Consider the following 15,715-nt stretch of genomic DNA (forward strand, 5'->3'; position numbering starts at 1 on the left):
GGACTTTCAATTAAATTAGCATTTTAATATTCAAGTCCATTTTGACTTTTAACAAAATTATACAGTTTGGTAAAGAGAATTAATATACTACAATTCCAAAATAGATTACTTTTCACCCAATACTATTTTTGATACTACTAACTTCAAATACAAAAGAGTTTACAAACTAAAAGTTTCACAATATACTATCACTTTAAAATGTTTTTCTGTCACAGGCAAAACTTCTCATGAGTCTGGTATTCTCTGTCTATTCATGTACCATCCTTTTGGTATGATTTAAGTTATTTGCAAAATAATGCCTATTAATAAGAATTGTCTTTACTTATCACTATTGGATTCTATTAAATATCACACAAAATATTCTATATTTTAAAACTGCTTTGCAATTATTAATAGTTAATCATGTGTAATTCAAGTATCTCTTGCAACAATTTAGAAAAAATGGTGCATTGGCCAGTGCCAGGAAATTATACCATACAATATTACTGATAATTTGGTGATAGTATGGAACATGTTCCATTTTAGAAACTATCCATTTGTTCTTTAAAAAATAATCATCCAGTAAGTTCTCTTACAACATCTGCCTAAGAGTCCCACTGTAAGAAGCAACAACTTCTCTCCTCTCCACCGTTCGTCCTGCAACCACAAAGCAGCAACCATGTGTGAGTGCATCTCCACCTACATTGGTGAGGCTGGTGTCCAGATTGGCAATGCATGTTGGGAGCTCTACTGCCTGGAACATGGCATCCAGCCTGATGGCCAGATGCCAAGTGACAAGACCACTGGGGAAAGAGATGGCTCCTTCAACACCTTCTTTAGCAAGACAGGCGCAACAAGCAGTGTCTGTAGACCTGGAACCCAGTGTCATGGATGAAGTTCACACTGGGATCTACTGTCAGCTTTTCCACCCTGAACAGCTCATCACAGGCAAGGAAGATAATACCAATAACTATGCACAAGACCACTCCACCATCAGCAAGGAGAGCATTGACCTTGTCTTGGACTGAATTCATAAAGTGGCTGACCACCGCACAAGCCCTGAGGGCTTCTTGGTTTTCCACAGCTTTGGTGGGGAAACTGGTTCTGGGTTCACCTCTCTGCTGATGGAATAAGAAGTCCAAGCTGGAATTCTCCACTTACCCAGTCCCCCAGGTTTCCACAGCTGTAGTTGAGCCTTCCAACTCCGTCCTCACCACCCACATTATCCTAGAGCACTGATTGTGCTTTCATGATAGATAACGAGGCCACCTATGACATCACAGAAACCTTGACATTGTGTGCCCAACCTGAATAGGTTGATAGATCAATTGTGTCATCTATCACTGCTTCCCTCAGATTTGATGGAGCCCCAAATGTTGACCTGACAGAATTCAGACCAACCTAGCACCCTATCCCCGTATCCACTTCCCTCTGGCCACATATGCTCCTGTTATCTCTGCTGAGAAAGATTACCATGAACAGCTTTCAGCAGCAGAGATCTCCAATGCTTGCTTTGAGCCAGCCAACCAGATGGTAAAATGTGACTTGCTGTCTGTTGAACTGCGGTGATATGGTCCCCAAAGATGTCAATGCAGCCATTGCCACCATCAAAATCAAGTGTATCCAGTTTGTGGACTGGTGCTACACTGGCTTCAAGGTTGGCATTAATTACCAGTCTCCCACTGTGGTGCCTGGTGGAGACCTGGCCATAGAACAGTGTGCTGAGTAACATCACAGCCACTGCGCTAAGGCCTGGGCTCACCTGGATCACAAGTTTGACCTTATGTATACCAAGCATGCCTTGTTCACTGGTAGGTGGGTGAGGGGATGGAGGAAAAAGTTTTTTGAGGCCTTTGAGGACATGGTTGCCCAAGAGAAAGATTATGTGATTGATGTAGATTCTGCTGAAGGAGAGGATGAGAAAGAAGGAGAGGAATCCTAAAGTTAAAATATGACACAAAGGTGCTGCTTTTATAGGGAAGCTTATTCTGACTTGAACATTGAAAAGTTTGGTCTGATTAATTAATCTGTATGTAGCATTATATGCTCTCACATACAATTACTGGCCTATGCTTTAAAACATGAATGTGTTGTCACAAACCCAAACTGTCCATTTCTCTGAAGGGTTTTAAAACAGTATTAAAACAGTAAAAATCCAACATTTTTAATCTTTCAATTTTTTGCCATTTTCATTATCTAAATGACATCCTTTCATTATAATATAAATTGGTACTGCAAGAGCGCTCTCTAGATCAAGTTTTAAACAACCATATGTTAAATATCCACACACAGAATTTAAGAATTTAAAATCCAGGAAATAATCTTAGAGAAGTACTACTTCAAGTTCTGGTCTAAAACCAAATAAAGAGCTTTTGCCAGAATGTAAAAATTAAATTCACCACCTCCTCAACCCATGATGTCCCAGCATCTCATATATAGGACACTTAAAAAACTTAAATGGAGTTGGAAGTGGTGGCACACACCTGTAATCCCAGTGATGTGGGAGGCTGAAGCAAGAGGATCACAGGTTTGAGGCCAGCTTTAGCAATTTAGTGAGACTTTGTCTCAAAATAAAAAAATAAAAAGGGCTGGGAATGGGAATGTGGCTCAATGATTAAGCACCCATGAGTTTAATCCCCACTAACAAAACAAATTGAGCAACAGTGCTGGGACATAATCAATCAATGGTCTGACTACCAAAAGCGGGCGGGGGTGGAAGGATCAACCAAATTTAACAGTACACTAGTGCTTTGATTTATATTCGGCCACAATATACATATGTCCTTGCGGTATAAACACTTTTTGTGGATTAGCAGGGAGTTCACAGACAACACTTTGAGTAGCACTGTCATATAATTTAGTGGTTCTCAACCTTTGCTTCCCACATTAGAACCACCTGGAAAACTTTAGAAAATATGAACATCTGGACTTCACCTCCAGAGACTCTGATTTAATTGGTCTGAGGTTGGACTGGGGCATAAGTATTCCCACTATCTTGTCCTATCTCATTCCATAAATAGGAACACTGAGACATGGAGAACTAAACAATTTATTCTCAGTTTTTAGGGTGTGAAAATAAAATAACAGACTCCATTCACTTTTGATTATATTGCTTACATAAGATTAATTTCCTTCTTCATGATTTCAGATAGAAGATTGTTTTTAATGTAGATCTCGGCAATCTTAGTATACAGGTTTTCTTTTTTCTTATTGAGAACCTTCAACTTCTCATTTAAAATAAATGCTTTATGGCTTCTCTCTGGCATATTTGAACTGCCAGAATCATTAATGTTGAACTTTGGGGCCATTATTAAGTAAAATATGGGTTACTTGAATACAAGTGTTTCAATACCAAGACAGCTGATGTCATAATCAAGATGGCTGCCATATAACTAACGGTTAGGTAGCATAGACAGCACGGTTCGGTAACATCTCAGTGGGATGGGGTGGGACAATGTGAGATTTTGTAATGTTACTCAAAATAGTGTGCAATTTAAAATTTAAAATTTATGAATTGTTTATTCCTGGAATTTTCAGTTTAACAATTTGGTCACAGAGGCTGAGGGTAACTAAACTAAACTTATAGCACTGCATTCTCAAATTTTTTAAATTTTCATTTTCCCAGTATAAAATTATGCTATAAGGTTAAATATACTTTTTCAAACTGTATCCTCACCTATTTTGATCTACCTCTAGGACACGCCCTCAGCTAGGAAAGAATGTCTTGAGCTCTAAATGCTATGAGTTCTCAGCTAACTAAAATTATGCCTCTTTCCTATCATTTTCAAGCATATCTCTCCTACCAATAGGTAGTAAAATGACTTAATTGTAGCTCTTATCTTATGATTCTCCAGCACACCAAGCTAGGGCATTAATCAAAATAGTTTACACAAATGATAAAAGAAAGTAGACACTAAACTAAGGATGCAGAAGCAACTCACAAGAATAAATACAGCTGGACAGAGAACGCGTTAACAAAGGGAGCTGCAGTGTTTGAAAACTGACATTGGTACACCAATTGTATTCCAAAAAAAAAAAAAAAAAAAAACCCTACGCTCTCAACTAGTGTTAGGTAACTGACCATTACCCATCTTTATTACTGGTTAAAAACATGAAGAAAATTACTTCTACATGTTGGGTTCTGTTTCAGATAATTACATAATATATATTATATAAAATATAAACCAGAAAAACAAGTTGACTTTAAATTTCACTAACATTTATTTAACAATTCTATTTAACATTCTATTTAACATATGCTATGTGACATAATTCACCAAAGTATAGTCTTACCATACTTTTACAAATGCTACATGCATGCTTTTTGAACAAATACAAGATTTCTTCATTAGAACACACAAACATATCTCAATGAAAGCAAGAACCAAATAAGCAATGGATGTACACTGGAAACTGTATAACTAATAGTCATAACAGAGTTGTGGGCCTGTCATAGGTAGTATTAGTACATTTGCTGTGAACACTAGTATTTGAAAAAAAAAATTACTTCCTTCAAAAACACCAAACTATTCCCAATCAAAAAATGTGACTGTAGTCTATTGGCTCACTTTTGTAAGAAAATAAGAACAGATCTTTTTTAAATATATTATCTTTTAAAATCACAGATGCAGCCTTATCTCTACAAGTCCACCCTACTCTAACTTCAAGAAACTAAAAACCACACTAGTAATTTTACTCAAATAATAAACTTGTGATTGTAAAAATGAATTCATATTTCATATTTAATTTTTTAACTTTTTTATTGTTGATGGATCTTTATTTTTAATTGATTTATATGTGGTGCTGAGAATCAAACCCAGTACTTCACACATGCTAAGCAAGTGCTCTACAACTGAGCCACAATCCTAGCCCTCAGATTTAATTTTTAATTCATGTTATATTATGCAAATCATAATTCTAGGAAGAATACAATAAAGAAGAAAAGGGATTCCTAGAGATTCATGAAGTTTTAAAACAAATTTTTAAGTTTCACCATGGGGAGCAAATTGTAGAACTGTTAATGAATTTCATCATCCTTTATAAAAAGAACACACATTAAAATATTGATAGAAGGATACAGGTAAGTTCCTTCTAGAGAAAAAAGGATTTCAAAACATAAACTGTCTACATGAAAAATATATATATAAATTAGGTCTTGAAAATATAATATATTCCACACAAAGGTCTCAGGTCTCCATTCCATTTCTCAAACAATTATGTCTTAATTTCAGAGTCACACCTTCCCATACCCTATTTTTGTGATCCTAGGGCTGTGTATCTGCAAACTAGATTTCTTATTTGTCACCTGACTCTATGCAAGATTCTGCCAGAAAGGAACACTAGGGGGAGACTAGAAAACATGAGAAACTCCCTCTTGTTTCCTATCAAAGCAAAACAATGCTTTGCTGATGGCAGCAAATATTGGTTCATCACAATTTTTTAGACATAACAACAGCAGCCAGATAGCACTATATCCTCAGTTCAATGGGCCTTAGTTCTACAACCCCTGCTCCTTTCTGTTTCTCCAGTACAGAAGCAGCAGCTGCTTTCAGCAGTTATCATCACTCAGTTACCTTAGTGCTTTCACTTTGCTAATTCAACTCTCCAACATTTATGTAGCCAACTCTCTATACCATATTCCCTTGATGAAACACATAGTAAATTTGCCTAACTGATTTAACCCTGGCCATATCTCCAGTGATACTGGTAGCTATTTAATCTTACACATTCAACTACAAAATACATCTTTTAATTACTCAAATATACATTAGGTTTGATAAGTACATTGTAGGGTCACTTACTAGATAATTTCTCACAAGTCAAAATTATATTTTAGTTATGGTACAGTTCAAACATGAACACATCTCACAGAAAACAATAGGTGAAATAAAACATACCAGCTTTAGAATGGATCTTGGAAACCAAACACTATAAACTTTTATCTAAATATCTCTATCTCAATAGCAATTGTCACCATTTATTGAGGACCTAATATAGTGTTGCAGCAATCCTATAAAATACATTTAATCATTCCCATTTCTTGGTTAAGAAAATTAAAAAGGTTAAGTTTCTTGTCAAAGTTTATAATAGTTCCCAAGTGGAACAACTTGAAAACTGAGATCTGTTTGATCCTCTAAACTCTCCATTTTTCCAAGTTTCCTCCTTTGATTAATCTGATGCACAACTGCTATCAAAGGTCTTTATGACACTGTTCTTTCAATTGTTAATAGCTACTAATATGCCTATAAGCTAAAAAGGCTTTAGAGGATAATTGGGTCAATAAGGTATTCATTTGTGTTTCTGTTTTTTCCCAAACAATGAGATGCCCCCCCCCATGCCTATTTAGCGCTTGATTATAGTCTCTGGATTTTGATTTAAACTTTTCTTGAGTTGTGCTGCTGGAACATAAATCTAACAGATAACTGATGAAAAGCCCTTAAAGAAATTGGAGAAAGGAATGAACAGGACAATGAATAGGCATGTTGTTTTTAACAGTTGAAAAGTTGTCATAAGTACATAAGTACCCTACAATGTACTTATCAAACCTAAAGAATGAAAATAGAACTAATGAATATAAAAAAGCACAGAGACAGATTTTGACTTAATATAAGAGCATGTTAAGCACATAAATATTTTAATAAACATGGTATTTTACCTTAAAAAAGACCTGAAATTTGCTTCTGAAAGTGGGTCTTAAAAGTAATATGAATGGGTGTGATGCACAGCACAGGAAGAAAACTGAGGTAGTTGTTTAATCTGTGTGTGATTTGTATATTCCTTTGCTGCTCAGTGGGTACTAGGTGCAATTTTTTTTTGCATTTATCTAGTTTCTTGGGGATAAAATCAAGCATAAACACAAAATTTGTGTTATGCTCTGTTTCCAATGTGTCAAATGTGCTGTAACCAGTTCATGTTTCAAAGTTAGTGTTACAGCAAAACTGATTAAACTGGTATAACTTTTATGAAGAATAATCTGGGAATACATATAAAATTTTAAATGTTCATGCCCTTTTACCTACAAATTCTAGTTATTCTAAAAATAAATAACTACTTATGCAAAGGGACATATTTACAAAGCTATGCATTGCAACCATTATAAGCATCCTAAATATCTGTCAATAGATTAATAGTTATTAAATAAATTTGGTTCATGTATTTTGAGGAAAAGGTTTTAGAAGAAATCAGCCATGCTGATCGTATTGTCAGACTTCTAGCCTTCAGAACAAAGAACATAAAATTCTATGGTGTAAGGTACCTGGTACTATTTATGGCAGCCCTAGCAAACTGACATAGACCTAAATAGAGTGGGCTATACAAATACTTATTAAGAACCATATCTAAAATCTGTTTGAAATTCAGGAAATAGTGCTAATCTGTAAGCTGAGTGCAGTAGAGCACTGATGGTAAGAAACACGGTCTTCCCCATTCACTTCCATATTGCATCTACTAGAGTAAGAAGCAGAAAAATAACAACATATGATTATGAGAGAGAGGCAAATGCACATTGTTGAAACTAAAACCCTGAAATTACTCAATACTTTGACACTCCAGGGAACTTCATTTTTACCTTTTTTTCTTACTCCTCAAGTACTGAGCCAACAAGATTTGAAATGGCCAGCATACCTTGTGATAAGGGGCTTTTTTTTTTTTTTTTTTTTTTCCCTAAACAGCAAATGAGAACTTATTCTCAGAATAAAATTTAGCAAACATTGTACTGGCACATAATAAAAAGGCCAAAATAACATCTTCAACCCTACCCTTGAAGTCATGAACACAAAATAACAGAAGATATTCTGAAAAATTTTAAAAGGCTATCCAAACTGAATTTTCCAATAAAATCCCTGCTTGCCCAGCTTCCATTATTCGTTTACGTTTGAGAAAGTTGATCTCTATGAGAGTCAGAAAGTTTTTATTGTTGACAGCACAAATACACTGTGAAGAGCAGATGCTGTCATCAAATTGTACTATTCAGTTACTCCGCTTTGAAATTAAGTGAAGTACTTGTTTAAAAATGTTTTCTCATTAGAATGTACAATGATCATTTAAAACTCTATCTGCTATAATAGGATATTTCTATAACACTGCAATCTGGACTATGCCATAAACACTATTGTACTTGAACAGATGGAAATCATAAAGTGATATTTAGCTACAGATTTCCTGTCATATAGTTTTGCAAACTGAAAAAGAAGAAATCAACATTTGCAACAACTAAAAACAAAATACTCTCTAGTAAGCTAAAGTGATGGTAATGTGACATGAGAATATAAATGCCTTCAATTTAATATACTGTGGCTTTCAGGGAAAAAAAGAAAATATTAAAATGATAATTCACAAAGTTAATCAAGACTATAATGAAGCAGGGATGGGAGAAGAGGTGATATGTAAGATATCCTCAACATACAGAATCTGGCATTGCATATTAGTTTTAGCTGAACACAGGATATATGTTCTAGTGAACTTAATATTTGATGGTCAAGAAGATATTAAGGAATACCCTTTGAACTTCAGAGTTGCAATTTCTGCCCACAGGAAATGGAGTAATGATACTTGCAATCTGCTTCATAAAATTATAAGAAAGGGCTTTTTAACTCAGTAGATGGGTATCTAATTTATTAACCACATAATATAAGATCATGTCATTGATTGCATACGTCTGAAATTCTTTTTTTTCCTACTTTTTAATTTACTTATTTTTTCTAATTTGTTATACATGACAGCAAAACACATTTCAGTTCATAGTACACAAATGGAGCACAAGTTTTAATTTCTCTGGTTATACAGAGTAGAGTCACACCTTTTGTGTCTTCATACAATACTTCTGAAATTCTTACGTTATTTTGAAATATCTTCCAGACTTGTGCTAATCTAAAGATATACTGGGGTCAGGGGTTGCTGGGGACTGAACCCAGGGCTAAGCACATGTTCTACCACTAAGCTATACCCCTAGCCTCAAAAAAAAAAAAAAAAAAAAAAAATCAATGTTAATTTGTTGAGAGCCACAGCAGAAGGGGCCCCAGCAAACTTCCAGCTGATTGGCTCACAGCAGCCCCAGCAAACTTCCAGCTGATTGGCTCACCATGGCCTGTTTGTGTATTTCCACAGGGAGAACAGCAGTAGATTTGGATTCCAGAGAGATTAACTAAGGTCCTGACCCAGTGATTGTCTGGAGTCGGGTCTGTTTGTGTGTTTCCACAGGAAGAACAGCGGCCGATTTGGATTCCAGAGAGATTAAATAAAGCGATTTCTACAGACCATATATCTGTTGCAACTTGGAGGTTCTGGGAAATATCATTATGAACTAATTCCACTTTACATATTATACTGACACTATTCTCTTATTTACCAATCATGTGAATAAAAAAAATATTTGGATCCATTTTTTCATGAGCGCTCAGTCACACCCTACCTGTCTATAGTTATCACCCAGTTAATTCATACAGTGGATTAATCCACTCATCATGTTACAGCTCTTATGATGTAATCACTTTACCTCTAATGTTCTTGCATTATCTCACACATGAGATTTTGGTGGACACCCTATATTCAAATCATAACAACTGTGATGAGAGAAATCAACTAGTTATCAATCAATGCATTGCAAACATTCTGAAGGAACATTGACAATTATGTTACCATGCAGATTTTAAAAACAAATTCAGCAAGATATCAAGTTAACTATCCCTAGCCACTAAAAATATAATTAAATGTATATGTACTAGGTATGCAACTTGCATCTCCAAAATTGTACATAAGGAAGTTACAATTCCTCATATCTTAGACCTAAATCTGTCAATTTTTAAACTACCTCTCATTAGGACTTAGTGCTGCCAAACAAGAAAAATTCATATCTACACTGATAGAGGTGCTCAAAATATGTAAGTTAAGCTGATTTTGTTAGATAAAATAGATGGCTGTCCTATGATATAACAATATGTAATGTACTAATTCAATTATTAATGAGTAAACTCAAGAATGAAAAGAAAAGAGAACACATTTATGGAGTCAAACCTTTCAAATGGTATTAAGAACACGGGCCAAAATTTCAATAAAAAGCAAATGCTAACTAACTGAACAAAAACATAATAAAACTTAGGGTCTGTTAATTTGACATGTATGTTCAGAATGAATTGCTGTTCATCAACAGGGGATTTTTTTTTTTTTTTTTTTGCAACAAATTTGAAGCCTGAACAGTTTTTAGATTCTAAAACTGTCAGTAAAAAAAAAAAAAAAAAAAAAAAAAAAAATTGGGAATTTTTTTTCCTGTTTTCCTGTACAGAATTTTTTTTTTTTTTTTAACCTTATATTCTCATTATTCTCATCCCCAGGACACTACCTTGCCTAAAATTTTCCACAAAAATCTTAACAATCTTACAAGGTAAGCACTATTTTTCTCCTTATTACATAGCTGAGGCTTAAGGATTTATTCAGTATGAACAGCTGGTAAGGGGCAGAACAGAGAAATGGCCGTCAGCTTTCTAGGTAAGGTGATGCTGTTAAATGAAATTTTCACAGGAAATATAAATTTGATTACAAATAACAAAATTTTCATTTTTTTGGATAATTTGGAAATTCCTTTCTGATTTGGTCATATCTGCTGCAGAATACAATAATGCTATAAGATGCAAAACACAGGTATATGTTCTTGTAGAAACTTTAATGAGCAAAGCCAGGCAGGGTAGCATTAGAGTGAAATAAATGCTTTTGGAGTTTACTTGGCATATAATTCAAATCAGTTTGGACAAGTATTTAATTAATTGTTTATTTCATTCTCAGCTTTCTTTCATTTTGAAGTCTCCACAAAACTTGGAAATTAGAGCAAGCACAGAAATTTAAATTTTATTACATAATGCTTCTACTTCTGATATCTTAAAATCTCTAGTTGTTACTTTGCCTCTATGTTATTTTTCATTTCCATGTCTCTAGTAATCTCTTTTGGTCTCCTAAGCCACCTCTCATCTCTTTTAATTCCTATTTTCATTTGGTTGGCAATTCTTGGCTTCACCCCAGAAATCTCTGTCAAGTCCTGTTTTTCCATCTATAAGGTCACTGTAATAGTTTTACTTTTCTTTTTCAAATCTCTAATTTAGACTTTGCCACTGGTTCCCCGAAAGCAATAACTTTGTTATTCATACTACATAACAGCAATAGGATTATTATGCAAAAGAAATTGTTGATTTTGATCCTATTAAAACAATAATGAAAACTTTGTGCCACAGATAAAAAACAAAATTCCTTAGCTTGGCAAATGAATACTTTAGTACTCTTGTCCTAATCTAATATTCTAAGTTTATTCTCTAAATGCGTTGTTTCCTTCTCCTCAGTAGATTTCTCCCTATCTCCTATTAGTAGACTTATATTGTTCCCCATACGTTGTGAATATTTTTTCCTCTTCTTGAATGCCCTTCTAAACTTCCTACTCCATCTTCACGGTCCAGCTCAAATCACACATTCTTGAAGATATCCTTCCTCTATACATTGTTACTTAAAATAATTGTTTCTATTTTTCACATTTATTTACAATTTATAAATCTGTCTTCCAAACCCTCAATGACTATATTGACTTATCTTGTAACCCAAGTTTCTAGCTTAGCATATAGTAGGTGCTTCATTAGTGTTCATTGCTTATAGGATTAAGAGTGCAATGCTAAAGTGACATACAGTAGAAACTCTCAGCCTTTCTTAACTCAAAGAAATACCAACATAACAATATAATGAAAACAACTTTATCAGAATTTCAGAATCCAGTTAAGAAGCTGTAATACCCTAGGTGAGCAAAACCAAGAAAAGCTACAGAGAAATAAGAAGAGCAATTTCACTGTATAGTCACTATGGAAAACTATGTGGAGATTCTTCTAAAAAAAACAGACATAAAATTTTCATATAATCTAGCACTCCTACTTCCAGTTACACAAAGAAAATAAAATCACTATCTCCAAGAGATAGTTATATTCCCATATTCACTGAATCATTATTCACAATAACCAAGACAAAGAAGCCATCTAATTGTCTATCAGAAGGCAAATAAAGAAAATGTGGCAGCCATTATGAAGTCAAACAACAACAAGTGCTGGCGAGGATGTGGGGAAAAGGGTACACTTGTTCATTGTTGGTGGGACTGCAAATTGGTGCAGCCAATCTGAAAAGCAGTATGGAGATTTCTTGGAAAGCTGGGAATGGAACCACCATTTGACCCAGCTATTCCCCTTCTCGGTCTATTCCCTAAAGACCTAAATAGAGCATGCTACAGGGACACTGCTACATCGATGTTCATAGCAGCACAATTCACAATAGCAAGACTGTGGAACCAACCTAGATGCCCTTCAATAGACGAATGGATAAAAAAAATGTGGCATTTATACACAATGGAGTATTACTCTGCATTAAGAAATGACAAAATCATAGAATTTGGAGGGAAACGGATGGCATTAGAGCAGCTTATGCTAAGTGAAGCCAGCCAATCCCTAAAAAACAAATGCCAAATGTCTTCTTTGATATAAGGAGAGTAACTAAGAACAAAGTAGGGACGAAGAGCATGAGAAGAAGATTAACATTAAACAGGGATGAGAGGTGGGAGGGAAAGGGAGGGAGAAGGGAAATTGCATGGAAATGGAAGGAGACCCTCAGGGTTATACAAAATTACATACAAGAGGTAGCGAGGGGAAAGGGAAAAATAATACAAGGGGGAGATATGAACTGCAGTAGAGGGGGTAGAGAGAGAAGAGGGGAGGGGAGGGGAGGGGAGGGGGATAGTAAAGGATAGGAAAGGCAGCAGAATACAACAGACCCTAGTATGGCAATATATAAATCAATGGAAGTGTATCTGATGTGATTCTGCAATTTGTATACGGGGTAAAAATGGGAGTTCATAACCCACTTGAATCAAAGTGTGAAATATGATATATCAAGAACTATGTAATGTTTTGAACAACCAACAATAAAAAAAATAATTAAAAAAAAAAGAAAATGTGGTGTATATGTACAATGGAATATTATTCGGCCTTTAAAAAGGAAATTCTGCTGTATGTGATAGCATGGCTAAACTTAAAAAACATTATGCTTAATGAAATAAGCCAGCTACAGAAAGACAAATATAACAAGAATACCAACTACATGGGGAATCTAAAATATCCAAGCCCATAGAAACAGAATAGAAGGGTGGTTGCTGGGAGCTTACAGAAAGAGGAAATAGGGAGATGCTACTCAATGAGGATAGAATTTCAGTCACAAAAAATAATAGAATTCTAGAGAGCTATACAACATTGTGCTTAGAGTTAATAATATTGTACTCTTAAAAGTTTATTAAGAGGGCAGATAGAGCTCATGTGTTTTCTAATTTAATTCCCAATACCAAGAAAAAAAATAATAAAATGTTGATCATGTTTTTTTTGTGTGGGGGGGACATCTACAAATTATGCATGAAAAAAGGAAAAGAACTTTTCATTCACTTTATAGACACTATGGAGGTCTATAGTATGTAGGTTCTTACTGTTAAGACCCTGTGACATAAATATTAGATAGGTTCAGGTTGCTGGGAGTAAAACATAACACTATAAAACTGAAAAATTACAAGCAGAGACAACTTCCCAAAAAGTGATACTAGCTAGGTAAAAGACTGTCAATGTTATTAAGGATAAATTAGAATATGTAAGTATAAGAAGGCTTACATACAATTTGAGCAGAGAAGAACTGGGAAGGAAAATCTATTCTGACTGATAGGATTGTCATTTGAGGGGTTTGAGGCTCATTTCCAATGTGCAGGTAGCCACAAATGAAGCAGAGATAAGAGAAGGTGGGGGCAGTGACATTGGAACTCATATTCTCTGGATCCTTGTTGGTTATTTTAGTGAGGAAAATCTTTTTTCTGTGAAATTCCTAAAAGAAAACATTACTTCTGAATTTAAGACAAGAATTAGTAAAGGATTTGATTTATTGAGAACAGTATAACTTACCATCCTGCTTAATAGCATCAACTCTTAAGTGCTATCATGGGTTCTCTCATTAAGAGAGAAAAATAAGTAACTTGGGACCACATACAAATTCTCAAATCCTTCTCTAAATGCGTTTTCTTAAATGACACAATGCATATAGAAGTGTATTGCAAACTGTAAAGTCATATGTTATTTTTAGTTATAAAGAATTATAGATGTATGCTACCAAGAGTTTGGTAATATTCATATACTAATTTCTGATGTAATCCGTGAGTTCCATTATTTCATGACCTAGATAAACTTGGCCATCTGCCTGTCTTTAGTATTACACATAAAATGCTAATATAATTATATTTTATTTACTAAATAGTAAAAGTAAAACCAATCTTTGGTATTTTATGTTCTAATTGGATTATCACTTTATCTATTTCATGATTTTTTTCTTATTTAGAGCATGAATATATCTCCCCACGAAAAGTAGCAAAAATATCACTAGGTATGTGACAGGCACTAAGAAAAACATTCTATCTTTATGTCATTATATAGACTATCTCACATCATTTTGTAATTTCATATCTCAGAAGCAAAAGTCCCTTGCATTCATCATTCATATTTATTAATAATGTTTCTAATTCTAAGCAGAAAATCTAGCATTCTTAATGAGGGCAGTACATAATATTTAACACAAAAATGCAAAAGTCATTTTAAAATTTCTAAACTTATTTTTGCTTTCTTAAAGTTATCTACAATAAATAATGAGGACTCTATGGTTTTATATATGGTTTTTTCCTTTCATCTTTACATTTCTCTAACTTTTTTTTTTGGGGGGGGGGTAGATTGGACTCCATTCCCCTCCCCACAATTTGCTTCAAATTCCTTGCATACTAAGAGAAGCTACAAAACTTTAAAAATAATATTTAAAAAGTAAGATGAATTAAAATTATTTTACTTTCCACAAATATTTTGGATTAATAGGATGTAACTTGCAATGATACAACATGAGTGTTGGAATTTAGTGATTTTAGAGAAAGGATTGTATCAAGTAAACCAACATTCTGTTTCAATTAGTCTAGAACCAAATACAGCATTTATTATTATAACACAACATTTGAAATGTTAACTTTTTAACTAAAATCATCAAAGATTTTTTAAAAAACCCTCAGAACAAAAAATTTTAAAAAGCTATCTAGTTAAACCAGGCACAATAGCTCACACCTGTAATTCTTGCAACCCAGGAGGCTGACACAGGAGGATCTCAAGATGAGAGAAAATGATCAAAGAATGCAGAGAACTATTTTGATGCTAAAAATGCAAAAGTCCACAATCTACAAATAACATAGGGCCTCTAAATTAAGATATATTAAAAGGTATGCTTTTTTCAAAAAAGAACTTATAATTATCCTTGATAATTTCCTGAGTACAATGGTTTGTATTTTTAGCAGTTTATTACTAAATTTGTGTGACACATACCCACTAAAATTAAAGTAATGCCCTTTCACAAATGCTAAGAACAAATGCTTGACTAACATTATGTAAAAATATCATCCATTTTGATCAGGAACAGGCAGAATATTTTGTTATGATACAAACACAATACACCAACATTAGTTCACATAGTCACAGTAATGTTTCTACAGAGTAACTAAAAATTAAATGGAGAATTCAGGTTAGCTTTTTGAAGGCAACACAAAAAACAAATACCTAACAGTAAAAATAACTATATATATTGTTTATTATTTTTTCAAAGTGAAGGTATGGAAATCTGTTTTATGTGCTTTTATTCAACTTTAAATAAGAACTCCTAC

General features: G+C 34.1%; 1 protein-coding gene and 1 pseudogene across 2 annotated transcripts in view; one reads left to right on the forward strand and one right to left on the reverse strand.

Moving 5' to 3' along the window:
* The window catches only part of Hs2st1 (heparan sulfate 2-O-sulfotransferase 1), a 167,250-nt gene that overhangs the window by 78,164 nt on the left and 73,371 nt on the right, over positions 1 to 15,715 (reverse strand). The window lies entirely within an intron of this gene.
* LOC143403427 (tubulin alpha-1B chain-like) lies at positions 659 to 1,921 on the forward strand (annotated as a pseudogene).

This window comes from Callospermophilus lateralis, chromosome 7, assembly GCF_048772815.1.
Source record: "Callospermophilus lateralis isolate mCalLat2 chromosome 7, mCalLat2.hap1, whole genome shotgun sequence".
NCBI lineage: Eukaryota > Metazoa > Chordata > Mammalia > Rodentia > Sciuridae > Callospermophilus > Callospermophilus lateralis.